At 48.0% G+C, this 15000-nt stretch overlaps 16 non-coding genes across 16 annotated transcripts; all 16 read right to left on the bottom strand.

Moving 5' to 3' along the window:
• Nucleotides 1–178: 178 nt before the first annotated feature.
• On the bottom strand, nt 179–260 carry TRNAS-AGA (transfer RNA serine (anticodon AGA)). The gene has a single exon. It is a non-coding gene; the product is annotated as a tRNA-Ser (tRNA).
• A 719-nt stretch (nt 261–979) lies between these two features.
• TRNAS-UGA (transfer RNA serine (anticodon UGA)) lies at nt 980–1061 on the bottom strand. Its single transcript has one exon. It is a non-coding gene; the product is annotated as a tRNA-Ser (tRNA).
• Nucleotides 1062–2114: 1053 nt separating this feature from the next.
• TRNAS-AGA (transfer RNA serine (anticodon AGA)) lies at nt 2115–2196 on the bottom strand. Its single transcript has one exon. It is a non-coding gene; the product is annotated as a tRNA-Ser (tRNA).
• Nucleotides 2197–2915: 719 nt separating this feature from the next.
• Nucleotides 2916–2997, bottom strand: TRNAS-UGA (transfer RNA serine (anticodon UGA)). The gene has a single exon. It is a non-coding gene; the product is annotated as a tRNA-Ser (tRNA).
• Nucleotides 2998–4050: 1053 nt separating this feature from the next.
• TRNAS-AGA (transfer RNA serine (anticodon AGA)) lies at nt 4051–4132 on the bottom strand. The gene has a single exon. It is a non-coding gene; the product is annotated as a tRNA-Ser (tRNA).
• A 720-nt stretch (nt 4133–4852) lies between these two features.
• Nucleotides 4853–4934, bottom strand: TRNAS-UGA (transfer RNA serine (anticodon UGA)). Its single transcript has one exon. It is a non-coding gene; the product is annotated as a tRNA-Ser (tRNA).
• A 1053-nt stretch (nt 4935–5987) lies between these two features.
• TRNAS-AGA (transfer RNA serine (anticodon AGA)) lies at nt 5988–6069 on the bottom strand. The gene has a single exon. It is a non-coding gene; the product is annotated as a tRNA-Ser (tRNA).
• A 719-nt stretch (nt 6070–6788) lies between these two features.
• On the bottom strand, nt 6789–6871 carry TRNAS-UGA (transfer RNA serine (anticodon UGA)). Its single transcript has one exon. It is a non-coding gene; the product is annotated as a tRNA-Ser (tRNA).
• A 1053-nt stretch (nt 6872–7924) lies between these two features.
• TRNAS-AGA (transfer RNA serine (anticodon AGA)) lies at nt 7925–8006 on the bottom strand. Its single transcript has one exon. It is a non-coding gene; the product is annotated as a tRNA-Ser (tRNA).
• Nucleotides 8007–8725: 719 nt separating this feature from the next.
• On the bottom strand, nt 8726–8807 carry TRNAS-UGA (transfer RNA serine (anticodon UGA)). The gene has a single exon. It is a non-coding gene; the product is annotated as a tRNA-Ser (tRNA).
• Nucleotides 8808–9860: 1053 nt separating this feature from the next.
• On the bottom strand, nt 9861–9942 carry TRNAS-AGA (transfer RNA serine (anticodon AGA)). Its single transcript has one exon. It is a non-coding gene; the product is annotated as a tRNA-Ser (tRNA).
• Nucleotides 9943–10661: 719 nt separating this feature from the next.
• Nucleotides 10662–10743, bottom strand: TRNAS-UGA (transfer RNA serine (anticodon UGA)). Its single transcript has one exon. It is a non-coding gene; the product is annotated as a tRNA-Ser (tRNA).
• A 1053-nt stretch (nt 10744–11796) lies between these two features.
• TRNAS-AGA (transfer RNA serine (anticodon AGA)) lies at nt 11797–11878 on the bottom strand. The gene has a single exon. It is a non-coding gene; the product is annotated as a tRNA-Ser (tRNA).
• A 719-nt stretch (nt 11879–12597) lies between these two features.
• Nucleotides 12598–12679, bottom strand: TRNAL-UAA (transfer RNA leucine (anticodon UAA)). Its single transcript has one exon. It is a non-coding gene; the product is annotated as a tRNA-Leu (tRNA).
• Nucleotides 12680–13732: 1053 nt separating this feature from the next.
• Nucleotides 13733–13814, bottom strand: TRNAS-AGA (transfer RNA serine (anticodon AGA)). The gene has a single exon. It is a non-coding gene; the product is annotated as a tRNA-Ser (tRNA).
• A 720-nt stretch (nt 13815–14534) lies between these two features.
• TRNAS-UGA (transfer RNA serine (anticodon UGA)) lies at nt 14535–14616 on the bottom strand. Its single transcript has one exon. It is a non-coding gene; the product is annotated as a tRNA-Ser (tRNA).
• Nucleotides 14617–15000: the final 384 nt, after the last annotated feature.

Raw genomic sequence — 15000 nt, 5'->3', positions numbered from 1 at the left:
CAAAAGCTGAAAGTGCTGACAGAGGAATGTGAAGATTGACTCTAGTGTAGGCTGTGGGCGTACAGGGCAACAAGTGACAGCATCCAACTACATGATCAATGCAAATGTTAGGCAGGTGAAAAACACACGGAGCCGTTGGGATTGTTGACCGTGCCTTGGGGAAAAAGGGGCAAGAGAGCGTAGTCGGCAGGATTTGAACCTGCGCGGGGAGACCCCATTGGATTTCTAGTCCATCGCCTTAACCACTCGGCCACGACTACCTTTGACGGCCTGTGTCTGGAGGTGACGACACTAGAGTAGTCATGACATTAAAATACTTTGCCATGGCCTAAAGCTTTTTCACTGTGTGATCACAATCACATCATAATATTCAGTGTCATATCTCAGTACCTATGCTTTCTTCCTTCAAAAGCAAAGGGTTCCTCAACATATTAGGAAGCAACCATCGGGAGCTGATCAATGGATTTACAGTCCAAAGGGCTTAGACTCTTTTTCTGCATTTGTCACTTCAAACCCCACAGAATGTCAACTCGTGCTTTTCTTTCCTTCGGCAACGAGAGGCCCCGCCACTGACCATCTGCTCAGCTTCAACACTGTAAGCTGTCCTTTTATTAACAAAAGGTATCGTAACATAGACATTAACGTTCAACTGGGGACATCCCAATACCTGCCACACCCTCACTTCTGAGCATCCTAACAGGTACTGTAACAATCAGCGACTTCTGATCAAAGGAGGAAGAGTCCAAAAAGTGCCTCGACTCCTCATCTATGGGTGATAGGTTCAAGCCCAGGAGGCAGTCATTTGGCTGAATTGTGATCAATGGATGAAGAGTCCAAACTGCTCAGACTACTTATCGACGGGTCATGGGTTTGAGGCCAACAGGCTTTTGATAAGCTCTCCTCTTTTGCGTCAGACGCCCTCCGCCACAAAGCAGGTGCTCCCTATGGAACCTGCATGCTGTGCTTTTCTACATAAGGACGTAGTCGGCAGGATTTGAACCTGCGCGGGGAGACCCCAATGGATTTCAAGTCCGTCGCCTTAACCACTCGGCCACGACTACCCAGAAAGCGCTCCGGCTCTGTGACGTCAACAGAGTAGTTTTGACATCAAAATGCATTCCGTGGCACCATCATTTTTCACTGTGTGTTAACAATGACATCGTAATATTCATTGTCATATCTCAGGCGCAGTGCTTTGTTCCCAGAAAACCAAATCATTCGAAAACACAGACAGACGCGGTCATCCGCATCTGATTATTGACTTAAAAGTCCAGAGGTCTCAGACTCTTTTTCCAAATTTGTGGGTTCAAGCCCGACAGCCTTTCAATTCGTGCTTTCCCGTCCTACCGCAACGGATGGCCCCGCCACTGACCAGATGCTCGTTTCGGAACACTCTTTCCATATTTGTGAGTGAAACGCCAGCACTCTATCAGAGTTTTTTCGCTGTTTTGACTAGGAATTACGGTAGTGACATTCCCAGTGTGGGCTTTGTTTGCCTTACCTTGTAATAATGGACGTGCGTGTTGTGGCTGCACCCGGTAGTGTCATAGCTGATCGATTCCCCTATTTTCATGCTTTGCTTCAGCTAGCTTGTCCCTATGCGCCAAGGGAACAGGACAACTTACTTTTCTGGCTCACACAGCATCCAATGCACGCCTCGCCATCCTCTGTGTGTTGCATCCCAAATCTGGGAGTGCTAATGTGACGAAACAGTGCATGAGTGAGCTCTCTGTGTGCCTGTGAACGTTGTGCCTGCTTGTTTCTATCTCACATCTAATTACTGTGTAGCTCTCACCGGCACTGGCGCAAGACTGAGAGACCCAGAGATTGCGGGATATCTAGTTTCTGCACAGGAAGTGTCAGGTCTCACGCTACAAAAAGAGGCCATGCACAGAGGACCTGTGCTTTGCCATGCCAAAGGCCTCATGTTTCAACACAAAAGCTGAAAGTGCTGACAGAGGAATGTGAAGATTGACTCTAGTGTAGGCTGTGGGCGTACAGGGCAACAAGTGACAGCATCCAACTACATGATCAATGCAAATGTTAGGCAGGTGAAAAACACACGGAGCCATTGGGATTGTTGACCGTGCCTTGGGGAAAAAGGGGAGAGAGAGAGTAGTCGTCAGGATTTGAACCTGCGCGGGGAGACCCCAATGGATTTCTAGTCCATCGCCTTAACCACTCGGCCACGACTACCTGTGACGGCCTGTGTATGGAGGTGACGACACTAGAGTAGTCATGACATTAAAATACTTTGCCATGGCCTAATGCTTTTTCACTGTGTGATCACAATCACATCATAATATTCAGTGTCATATCTCAGTAGCTATGCTTTCTTCCTTCAAAAGCAAAGGGTTCCTCAACATATTAGGAAGCAACCATCGGGAGCTGATCAATGGATTTACAGTCCAAAGGGCTTAGACTCTTTTTCTGCATTTGTCACTTCAAACCCCACAGCCTGTCAACTCGTGCTTTTCTTTCCTTCGGCAACGAGAGGCCCCGCCACTGACCATCTGCTCAGCTTCAACACTGTAAGCTGTCCTTTTATTAACAAAAGGTATAGTAACACAGACATTAACGTTCAACTGGGAACATCCCAATACCTGCCACACCCTCACTTCTGAGCATCCTAACAGGTACTGTAACAATCAGCGACTTCTGATCAAAGGAGGAAGAGTCCAAAAAGTGCCTCCACTCCTCATCTATGGGTGATAGGTTAAAGCCCAGGAGGCAGTCATTTGGCTGAATTGTGATCAATGGATGAAGAGTCCAAACTGCTCAGACTACTTATCGACGGGTCATGGGTTTGAGGCCAACAGGCTTTCGATAAGCTCTCCTCTTTTGCGTCAGACACCCTCCGCCACAAAGCAGGTGCTCCCTATGGAACCTGCACGCTGTGCTTTTCTACATAAGGACGTAGTCGGCAGGATTTGAACCTGCGCGGGGAGACCCCAATGGATTTCAAGTCCATCGCCTTAACCACTCGGCCACGACTACCCAGCAAGCGCTCTGGCTCTGTGACGTCAACAGAGTAGTTTTGACATCAAAATGCATTCCGTGGCACCATCATTTTTCACTGTGTGATAACAATGACATCGTAATATTCATTGTCATATCTCAGGCGCAGTGCTTTGTTCCCAGAAAACCAAATCATTCGAAAACACAGACAGACGCGGTCATCCGCATCTGATTATTGACTTAAAAGTCCAGAGGTCTCAGACTCTTTTTCCAAATTTGTGGGTTCAAGCCCGACAGCCTTTCAATTCGTGCTTTCCCGTCCTACCGCAACGGGTGGCCCCGCCACTGACCAGATGCTCGTTTCGGAACACTCTTTCCACATTTGTGAGTGAAAGGCCAGCACTCTATCAGAGTTTTTTCGCTGTTTTGACTAGGAATTACGGTAGTGACATTCCCAGTGTGGGCTTTGTTTGCCTTACCTTGTAATAATGGACGTGCGTGTTGTGGCTGCACCCGGTAGTGTCATAGCTGATCGATTCCCCTATTTTCATGCTTTGCTTCAGCTAGCTTGTCCCTATGCGCCAAGGGAACAGGACAACTTACTTTTCTGGCTCACACAGCATCCAATGCACGCCTCGCCATCCTCTGTGTGTTGCATCCCAAATCTGGGAGTGCTAATGTGACGAAACAGTGCATGAGTGAGCTCTCTGTGTGCCTGTGATCGTTGTGCCTGCTTGTTTCTATCTCACATCTAATTACTGTGTAGCTCTCACCGGCACTGGCGCAAGACTGAGAGACCCAGAGATTGCGGGATATCTAGTTTCTGCACAGGAAGTGTCAGGTCTCACGCTACAAAAAGAGGCCATGCACAGAGGACCTGTGCTTTGCCATGCCAAAGGCCTCATGTTTCAACACAAAAGCTGAAAGTGCTGACAGAGGAAAGTGAAGATTGACTCTAGTGTAGGCTGTGGGCGTACAGGGCAACAAGTGACAGCATCCAACTACATGATCAATGCAAATGTTAGGCAGGTGAAAAACACACGGAGCCGTTGGGATTGTTGACCGTGCCTTGGGGAAAAAGGGGAGAGAGAGCGTAGTCGGCAGGATTTGAACCTGCGCGGGGAGACCCCAATGGATTTCTAGTCCATCGACTTAACCACTCGGCCACGACTACCTGTGACGGCCTGTGTCTGGAGGTGACGACACTAGAGTAGTCCTGACATCAAAATACTTTGCCATGGCCTAATGCTTTTTCACTGTGTGATCACAATCACATCATAATATTCAGTGTCATATCTCAGTAGCTATGCTTTCTTCCTTCAAAAGCAAAGGGTTCCTCAACATATTAGGAAGCAACCATCGGGAGCTGATCAATGGATTTACAGTCCAAAGAGCTTAGACTCTTTTTCTGCATTTTTCACTTCAAACCCCACAGCCTGTCAACTCGTGCTTTTCTTTCCTTCGGCAACGAGAGGCCCCGCCACTGACCATCTGCTCAGCTTCAACACTGTAAGCTGTCCTTTTATTAACAAAAGGTATCGTAACATAGACATTAACGTTCAACTGGGGACATCCCAATACCTGCCACACCCTCACTTCTGAGCATCCTAACAGGTACTGTAACAATCAGCGACTTCTGATCAAAGGAGGAAGAGTCCAAAAAGTGCCTCGACTCCTCATCTATGGGTGATAGGTTCAAGCCCAGGAGGCAGTCATTTGGCTGAATTGTGATCAATGGATGAAGAGTCCAAACTGCTCAGACTACTTATCGACGGGTCATGGGTTTGAGGCCAACAGACTTTCGATAAGCTCTCCTCTTTTGCGTCAGACGCCCTCCGCCACAAAGCAGGTGCCTCCCTATGGAACCTGCACGCTGTGCTTTTCTACATAAGGACGTAGTCGGCAGGATTTGAACCTGCGCGGGGAGACCCCAATGGATTTCAAGTCCATCGCCTTAACCACTCGGCCACGACTACCCAGCAAGTGCTCCGGCTCTGTGACGTCAACAGAGTAGTTTTGACATCAAAATGCATTCCGTGGCACCATCATTTTTCACTGTGTGATAACAATGACATCGTAATATTCATTATCATATCTCAGGCGCAGTGCTTTGTTCCCAGAAAACCAAATCATTCGAAAACACAGACAGACGCGGTCATCCGCATCTGATTATTGACTTAAAAGTCCAGAGGTCTCAGACTCTTTTTCCAAATTTGTGGGTTCAAGCCCGACAGCCTTTCAATTCGTGCTTTCCCGTCCTACCGCAACGGGTGGCCCCGCCACTGACCAGATGCTCGTTTCGGAACACTCTTTCCACATTTGTGAGTGAAAGGCCAGCACTCTATCAGAGTTTTTTCGCTGTTTTGACTAGGAATTACGGTAGTGACATTCCCAGTGTGGGCTTTGTTTGCCTTACCTTGTAATAATGGACGTGCGTGTTGTGGCTGCACCCGGGAGGGTCATAGCTGATTGATTCCCCTATTTTCATGCTTTGCTTCAGCTAGCTTGTCCCTATGCGCCAAGGGAACAGGACAACTTACTTTTCTGGCTCACACAGCATCCAATGCACGCCTCGCCATCCTCTGTGTGTTGCATCCCAAATCTGGGAGTGCTAATGTGACGAAACAGTGCATGAGTGAGCTCTCTGTGTGCCTGTGAACGTTGTGCCTGCTTGTTTCTATCTCACATCTAATTACTGTGTAGCTCTCACCGGCACTGGCGCAAAACTGAGAGACCCAGAGATTGCGGGATATCTAGTTTCTGCACAGGAAGTGTCAGGTCTCACGCTACAAAAAGAGGCCATGCACAGAGGACCTGTGCTTTGCCATGCCAAAGGCCTCATGTTTCAACACAAAAGCTGAAAGTGCTGACAGAGGAATGTGAAGATTGACTCTAGTGTAGGCTGTGGGCGTACAGGGCAACAAGTGACAGCATCCAACTACATGATCAATGCAAATGTTAGGCAGGTGAAAAACACACGGAGCCGTTGGGATTGTTGACCGTGCCTTGGGGAAAAAGGGGCGAGAGAGCGTAGTCGGCAGGATTTGAACCTGCGCGGGGAGACCCCAATGGATTTCTAGTCCATCGCCTTAACCACTCGGCCACGACTACCTGTGACGGCCTGTGTCTGGAGGTGACGACACTAGAGTAGTCATGACATTAAAATACTTTGCCATGGCCTAATGCTTTTTCACTGTGTGATCACAATCACATCATAATATTCAGTGTCATATCTCAGTAGCTATGCTTTCTTCCTTCAAAAGCAAAGGGTTCCTCAACATATTAGGAAGCAACCATCGGGAGCTGATCAATGGATTTACAGTCCAAAGGGCTTAGACTCTTTTTCTGCATTTGTCACTTCAAACCCCACAGCCTGTCAACTCGTGCTTTTCTTTCCTTCGGCAACGAGAGGCCCCGCCACTTACCATCTGCTCAGCTTCAACACTGTAAGCTGTCCTTTTATTAACAAAAGGTATCGTAACATAGACATTAACGTTCAACTGGGGACATCCCAATACCTGCCACACCCTCATTTCTGAGCATCCTAACAGGTACTGTAACAATCAGCGACTTCTGATCAAAGGAGGAAGAGTCCAAAAAGTGCCTCGACTCCTCATCTATGGGTGATAGGTTCAAGCCCAGGAGGCAGTCATTTGGCTGAATTGTGATCAATGGATGAAGAGTCCAAACTGCTCAGACTACTTATCGACGGGTCATGGGTTTGAGGCCAACAGGCTTTTGATAAGCTCTCCTCTTTTGCGTCAGACGCCCTCCGCCACAAAGCAGGTGCTCCCTATGGAACCTGCACGCTGTGCTTTTCTACATTAGGACGTAGTTGGCAGGATTATGAACCTGCGCAGGGAGACCCCAATGGATTTCAAGTCCATCGCCTTAACCACTCGGCCACGACTACCCAGCAAGTGCTCTTGCTCTGTCACGTCAACAGAGAAGTTTTGACATCAAAATGCATTCCGTGGCACCATCATTTTTCACTGTGTGATAACAATGACATCGTAATATTCATTGTCATATCTCAGGCTCAGTGCTTTGTTCCCAGAAAACCAAATCATTCGAAAACACAGACAGACGCGGTCATCCGCATCTGATTATTGACTTAAAAGTCCAGAGGTCTCAGACTCTTTTTCCAAATTTGTGGGTTCAAGCCCGACAGCCTTTCAATTCGTGCTTTCCCGTCCTACCGCAACGGGTGGCCCCGCCACTGACCAGATGCTCGTTTCGGAACACTCTTTCCATATTTGTGAGTGAAACGCCAGCACTCTATCAGAGTTTTTTCGCTGTTTTGACTAGGAATTACGGTAGTGACATTCCCAGTGTGGGCTTTGTTTGCCTTACCTTGTAATAATGGACGTGCGTGTTGTGGCTGCACCCGGTAGTGTCATAGCTGATCGATTCCCCTATTTTCATGCTTTGCTTCAGCTAGCTTGTCCCTATGCGCCAAGGGAACAGGACAACTTACTTTTCTGGCTCACACAGCATCCAATGCACGCCTCGCCATCCTCTGTGTGTTGCATCCCAAATCTGGGAGTGCTAATGTGACGAAACAGTGCATGAGTGAGCTCTCTGTGTGCCTGTGAACGTTGTGCCTGCTTGTTTCTATCTCACATCTAATTACTGTGTAGCTCTCACCGGCACTGGCGCAAGACTGAGAGACCCAGAGATTGCGGGATATCTAGTTTCTGCACAGGAAGTGTCAGGTCTCACGCTACAAAAAGAGGCCATGCACAGAGGACCTGTGCTTTGCCATGCCAAAGGCCTCATGTTTCAACACAAAAGCTGAAAGTGCTGACAGAGGAATGTGAAGATTGACTCTAGTGTAGGCTGTGGGCGTACAGGGCAACAAGTGACAGCATCCAACTACATGATCAATGCAAATGTTAGGCAGGTGAAAAACACACGGAGCCGTTGGGATTGTTGACCGTGCCTTGGGGAAAAAGGGGCGAGAGAGCGCAGTCGGCAGGATTTGAACCTGCGCGGGGAGACCCCAATGGATTTCTAGTCCATCGCCTTAACCACTCGGCCACGACTACCTGTGACGGCCTGTGTATGGAGGTGACGACACTAGAGTAGTCATGACATTAAAATACTTTGCCATGGCCTAATGCTTTTTCACTGTGTGATCACAATCACATCATAATATTCAGTGTCATATCTCAGTAGCTATGCTTTCTTCCTTCAAAAGCAAAGGGTTCCTCAACATATTAGGAAGCAACCATCGGGAGCTGATCAATGGATTTACAGTCCAAAGGGCTTAGACTCTTTTTCTGCATTTGTCACTTCAAACCCCACAGCCTGTCAACTCATGCTTTTCTTTCCTTCGGCAACGAGAGGCCCCGCCACTGACCATCTGCTCAGCTTCAACACTGTAAGCTGTCCTTTTATTAACAAAAGGTATAGTAACACAGACATTAACGTTCAACTGGGAACATCCCAATACCTGCCACACCCTCACTTCTGAGCATCCTAACAGGTACTGTAACAATCAGCGACTTCTGATCAAAGGAGGAAGAGTCCAAAAAGTGCCTCGACTCCTCATCTATGGGTGATAGGTTCAAGCCCAGGAGGCAGTCATTTGGCTGAATTGTGATCAATGGATGAAGAGTCCAAACTGCTCAGACTACTTATCGACGGGTCATGGGTTTGAGGCCAACAGGCTTTCGATAAGCTCTCCTCTTTTGCGTCAGATGCCCTCCGCCACAAAGCAGGTGCTCCCTATGGAACCTGCATGCTGTGCTTTTCTACATAAGGACGTAGTCGGCAGGATTTGAACCTGCGCGGGAAGACCCCAATGGATTTCAAGTCTATCGCCTTAACCACTCGGCCACGACTACCCAGAAAGTGCTCCGGCTCTGTGACGTCAACAGAGTAGTTTTGACATCAAAATGCATTCCGTGGCACCATCATTTTTCACTGTGTGATAACAATGACATCGTAATATTCATTGTCATATCTCAGGCGCAGTGCTTTGTTCCCAGAAAACCAAATCATTCGAAAACACAGACAGACGCGGTCATCCGCATCTGATTATTGACTTAAAAGTCCAGAGGTCTCAGACTCTTTTTCCAAATTTGTGGGTTCAAGCCCGACAGCCTTTCAATTCGTGCTTTCCCGTCCTACCGCAACGGGTGGCCCCGCCACTGACCAGATGCTCGTTTCGGAACACTCTTTCCACATTTGTGAGTGAAAGGCCAGCACTCTATCAGAGTTTTTTCGCTGTTTTGACTAGGAATTACGGTAGTGACATTCCCAGTGTGGACTTTGTTTGCCTTACCTTGTAATAATGGACGTGCGTGTTGTGGCTGCACCCGGTAGTGTCATAGCTGATCGATTCCCCTATTTTCATGCTTTGCTTCAGCTAGCTTGTCCCTATGCGCCAAGGGAACAGGACAACTTACTTTTCTGGCTAACACAGCATCCAATGCACGCCTCGCCATCCTCTGTGTGTTGCATCCCAAATCTGGGAGTGCTAATGTGACGAAACAGTGCATGAGTGAGCTCTCTGTGTGCCTGTGAACGTTGTGCCTGCTTGTTTCTATCTCACATCTAATTACTGTGTAGCTCTCACCGGCACTGGCGCAAGACTGAGAGACCCAGAGATTGCGGGATATCTAGTTTCTGCACAGGAAGTGTCAGGTCTCACGCTACAAAAAGAGGCCATGCACAGAGGACCTGTGCTTTGCCATGCCAAAGGCCTCATGTTTCAACACAAAAACTGAAAGTGCTGACAGAGGAATGTGAAGATTGACTCTAGTGTAGGCTGTGGGCGTACAGGGCAACAAGTGACAGCATCCAACTACATGATCAATGCAAATGTTAGGCAGGTGAAAAACACACGGAGCCGTTGGTATTGTTTACCGTGCCTTGGGGAAAAAGGGGCGAGAGAGCATAGTCGGCAGGATTTGAACATGCGCGGGGAGACCCCAATGGATTTCTAGTCCATCGACTTAACCACTCGGCCACGACTACCTGTGACGGCCTGTGTCTGGAGGTGACGACACTAGAGTAGTCATGACATCAAAATACTTTGCCATGGCCTAATGCTTTTTCACTGTGTGATCACAATCACATCATAATATTCAGTGTCATATCTCAGTAGCTATGCTTTCTTCCTTCAAAAGCAAAGGGTTCCTCAACATATTAGGAAGCAACCATCGGGAGCTGATCAATGGATTTACAGTCCAAAGGGCTTAGACTCTTTTTCTGCATTTGTCACTTCAAACCCCACAGCCTGTCAACTCGTGCTTTTCTTTCCTTCGGCAACGAGAGGCCCCGCCACTGACCATCTGCTCAGCTTCAACACTGTAAGCTGTCCTTTTATTAACAAAAGGTATCGTAACATAGACATTAACGTTCAACTGGGAACATCCCAATACCTGCCACACCCTCACTTCTGAGCATCCTAACAGGTACTGTAACAATCAGCGACTTCTGATCAAAGGAGGAAGAGTCCAAAAAGTGCCTCGACTCCTCATCTATGGGTGATAGGTTCAAGCTCAGGAGGCAGTCATTTGGCTGAATTGTGATCAATGGATGAAGAGTCCAAACTGCTCAGACTACTTATCGACGGGTCATGGGTTTGAGGCCAACAGGCTTTCGATAAGCTCTCCTCTTTTGCGTCAGATGCCCTCCGCCACAAAGCAGGTACTCCCTATGGAACCTGCATGCTGTGCTTTTCTACATAAGGACGTAGTCGGCAGGATTTGAACCTGCGCGGGAAGACCCCAATGGATTTCAAGTCCATCGCCTTAACCACTCGGCCACGACTACCCAGAAAGCGCTACGGCTCTGTGACGTCAACAGAGTAGTTTTGACATCAAAATGCATTCCGTGGCACCATCATTTTTCACTGTGTGATAACAATGACATCGTAATATTCATTGTCATATCTCAGGCGCAGTGCTTTGTTCCCAGAAAACCAAATCATTCGAAAACACAGACAGACGCGGTCATCCGCATCTGATTATTGACTTAAAAGTCCAGAGGTCTCAGACTCTTTTTCCAAATTTGTGGGTTCAAGCCCGACAGCCTTTCAATTCGTGCTTTCCCGTCCTACCGCAACGGGTGGCCCCGCCACTGACCAGATGCTCGTTTCGGAACACTCTTTCCACATTTGTGAGTGAAAGGCCAGCACTCTATCAGAGTTTTTTCACTGTTTTGACTAGGAATTACGGTAGTGACATTCCCAGTGTGGGCTTTGTTTGCCTTACCTTGTAATAATGGACGTGCGTGTTGTGGCTGCACCCGGTAGTGTCATAGCTGATCGATTCCCCTATTTTCATGCTTTGCTTCAGCTAGCTTGTCCCTATGCGCCAAGGGAACAGGACAACTTACTTTTCTGGCTCACACAGCATCCAATGCACGCCTCGCCATCCTCTGTGTGTTGCATCCCAAATCTGGGAGTGCTAATGTGACGAAACAGTGCATGAGTGAGCTCTCTGTGTGCCTGTGAACGTTGTGCCTGCTTGTTTCTATCTCACATCTAATTACTGTGTAGCTCTCACCGGCACTGGCGCAAGACTGAGAGACCCAGAGATTGCGGGATATCTAGTTTCTGCACAGGAAGTGTCAGGTCTCACGCTACAAAAAGAGGCCATGCACAGAGGACCTGTGCTTTGCCATGCCAAAGGCCTCATGTTTCAACACAAAAGCTGAAAGTGCTGACAGAGGAATGTGAAGATTGACTCTAGTGTAGGCTGTGGGCGTACAGGGCAACAAGTGACAGCATCCAACTACATGATCAATGCAAATGTTAGGCAGGTGAAAAACACACGGAGCCGTTGGGATTGTTGACCGTGCCTTGGGGAAAAAGGGGCGAGAGAGCGTAGTCGGCAGGATTTGAACCTGCGCGGGGAGACCCCAATGGATTTCTAGTCCATCGACTTAACCACTCGGCCACGACTACCTGTGACGCCCTGTGTCTGGAGGTGACGACACTAGAGTAGTCATGACATCAAAATACTTTGCCATGGCCTAATGCTTTTTCACTGTGTGATCACAATCACATCATAATATTCAGTGTCATATCTCAGTAGCTATGCTTTCTTCCTTCAAAAGCAAAGGGTTCCTCAACATATTAGGAAGCAACCATCGGGAGCTGATCAATGGATTTACAGTCCAAAGGGCTTAGACTCTTTTTCTGCATTTGTCACTTCAAACCCCACAGCCTGTCAACTCCTGCTTTTCTTTCCTTCGGCAACGAGAGGCCCCGCCACTGACCATCTGCTCAGCTTCAACACTGTAAGCTGTCCTTTTATTAACAAAAGGTATCGTAACATAGACATTAACGTTCAACTGGGGACATCCCAATACCTGCCACACCCTCACTTCTGAGCATCCTAACAGGTACTGTAACAATCAGCGACTTCTGATCAAAGGAGGAAGAGTCCAAAAAGTGCCTCCACTCCTCATCTATGGGTGATAGGTTCAAGCCCAGGAGGCAGTCATTTGGCTGAATTGTGATCAATGGATGAAGAGTCCAAACTGCTCAGACTACTTATCGACGGGTCATGGGTTTGAGGCCAACAGGCTTTCGATAAGCTCTCCTCTTTTGCGTCAGACGCCCTCCGCCACAAAGCAGGTGCTCCCTATGGAACCTGCACGCTGTGCTTTTCTACATAAGGACGTAGTCGGCAGGATTTGAACCTGCGCGGGGAGCCCTTAATGGATTTTAAGTCCATCGCCTTAACCACTCGGCCACGACTACCCAGAAAGTGCTCTGCCTCTGTGACGTCAACAGAGTAGTTTTGACATCAAAATGCATTCCGTGGCACCATCATTTTTCACTGTGTGATAACAATGACATTGTAATATTCATTGTCATATCTCAGGCGCAGTGCTTTGTTCCCAGAAAACCAAATCATTCGAAAACACAGACAGACGCGGTCATCCGCATCTGATTATTGACTTAAAAGTCCAGAGGTCTCAGACTCTTTTTCCAAATTTGTGGGTTCAAGCCCGACAGCCTTTCAATTCGTGCTTTCCCGTCCTACCGCAACGGGTGGCCCCGCCACTGACCAGATGCTCGTTTCGGAACACTCTTTCCACATTTGTGAGTGCAAGGCCAGCACTCTATCAGAGTTTTTTCGCTGTTTTGACTAGGAATTACGGTAGTGACATTCCCAGTGTGGGCTTTGTTTGCCTTACCTTGTAATAATGGATGTGCGTGTTGTGGCTGCACCCGGTAGTGTCATAGCTGATCGATTCCCCTATTTTCATGCTTTGCTTCAGCTAGCTTGTCCCTATGCGCCAAGGGAACAGGACAACTTACTTTTCTGGCTAACACAGCATCCAATGCACGCCTCGCCATCCTCTGTGTGTTGCATCCCAAATCTGGGAGTGCTAATGTGACGAAACAGTGCATGAGTGAGCTCTCTGTGTGCCTGTGAACGTTGTGCCTGCTTGTTTCTATCTCACATCTAATTACTGTGTAGCTCTCACCGGCACTGGCGCAAGACTGAGAGACCCAGAGATTGCGGGATATCTAGTTTCTGCACAGGAAGTGTCAGGTCTCACGCTACAAAAAGAGGCCATGCACAGAGGACCTGTGCTTTGCCATGCCAAAGGCCTCATGTTTCAACACAAAAGCTGAAAGTGCTGACAGAGGAATGTGAAGATTGACTCTAGTGTAGGCTGTGGGCGTACAGGGCAACAAGTGACAGCATCCAACTACATGATCAATGCAAATGTTAGGCAGGTGAAAAACACACGGAGCCGTTGGGATTGTTGACCGTGCCTTGGGGAAAAAGGGGCGAGAGAGCGTAGTCGGCAGGATTTGAACCTGCGCGGGGAGACCCCAATGGATTTCTAGTCCATCGCCTTAACCACTCGGCCACGACTACCTGTGACAGCCTGTGTCTGGAGGTGACGACACTAGAGTAGTCATGACATCAAAATACTTTGCCATGGCCTAATGCTTTTTCACTGTGTGATCACAATCACATCATAATATTCAGTGTCATATCTCAGTAGCTATGCTTTCTTCCTTCAAAAGCAAAGGGTTCCTCAACATATTAGGAAGCAACCATCGGGAGCTGATCAATGGATTTACAGTCCAAAGGGCTTAGACTCTTTTTCTGCATTTGTCACTTCAAACCCCACAGCCTGTCAACTCGTGCTTTTCTTTCCTTCGGCAACGAGAGGCCCCGCCACTGACCATCTGCTCAGCTTCAACACTGTAAGCTGTCCTTTTATTAACAAAAGGTATCGTAACATAGACATTAACGTTCAACTGGGGACATCCCAATACCTGCCACACCCTCACTTCTGAGCATCCTAACAGGTACTGTAACAATCAGCGACTTCTGATCAAAGGAGGAAGAGTCCAAAAAGTGCCTCGACTCCTCATCTATGGGTGATAGGTTCAAGCCCAGGAGGCAGTCATTTGGCTGAATTGTGATCAATGGATGAAGAGTCCAAACTGCTCAGACTACTTATCGACGGGTCATGGGTTTGAGGCCAACAGGCTTTCGATAAGCTCTCCTCTTTTGCGTCAGACGCCCTCCGCCACAAAGCAGGTGCCTCCCTATGGAACCTGCACGCTGTGCTTTTCTACATAAGGACGTAGTCGGCAGGATTTGAACCTGCACGGGGAGACCCCAATGGATTTCAAGTCCATCGCCTTAACCACTCGGCCACGACTACCCAGCAAGTGCTCTGGCTCTGTGACGTCAACAGAGTAGTTTTGACATCAAAATGCATTCCGTGGCACCATCATTTTTCACTGTGTGATAACAATGACATCGTAATATTCATTGTCATATCTCAGACTCAGTGCTTTGTTCCCAGAAAACCAAATCATTCGAAAACACAGACAGACGCGGTCATCCGCATCTGATTATTGACTTAAAAGTCCAGAGGTCTCAGACTCTTTTTCCAAATTTGTGGGTTCAAGCCCGACAGCCTTTCAATTCGTGCTTTCCCGTCCTACCGCAACGGGTGGCCCCTCCACTGACCAGATGCTCGTTTCGGAACACTCTTTCCACATTTGTGAGTGCAAGGCCAGCACTCTATCAGAGTTTTTTCGCT

Source organism: Staurois parvus, unplaced genomic scaffold (genome assembly GCF_062004578.1).
Source record: "Staurois parvus isolate SC_StPar_1 unplaced genomic scaffold, SC_StPar_1.0 ptg000081l, whole genome shotgun sequence".
Taxonomy (NCBI): Eukaryota; Metazoa; Chordata; class Amphibia; order Anura; family Ranidae; genus Staurois; species Staurois parvus.
This window is presented reverse-complemented; position numbering and strand designations above follow the sequence as displayed.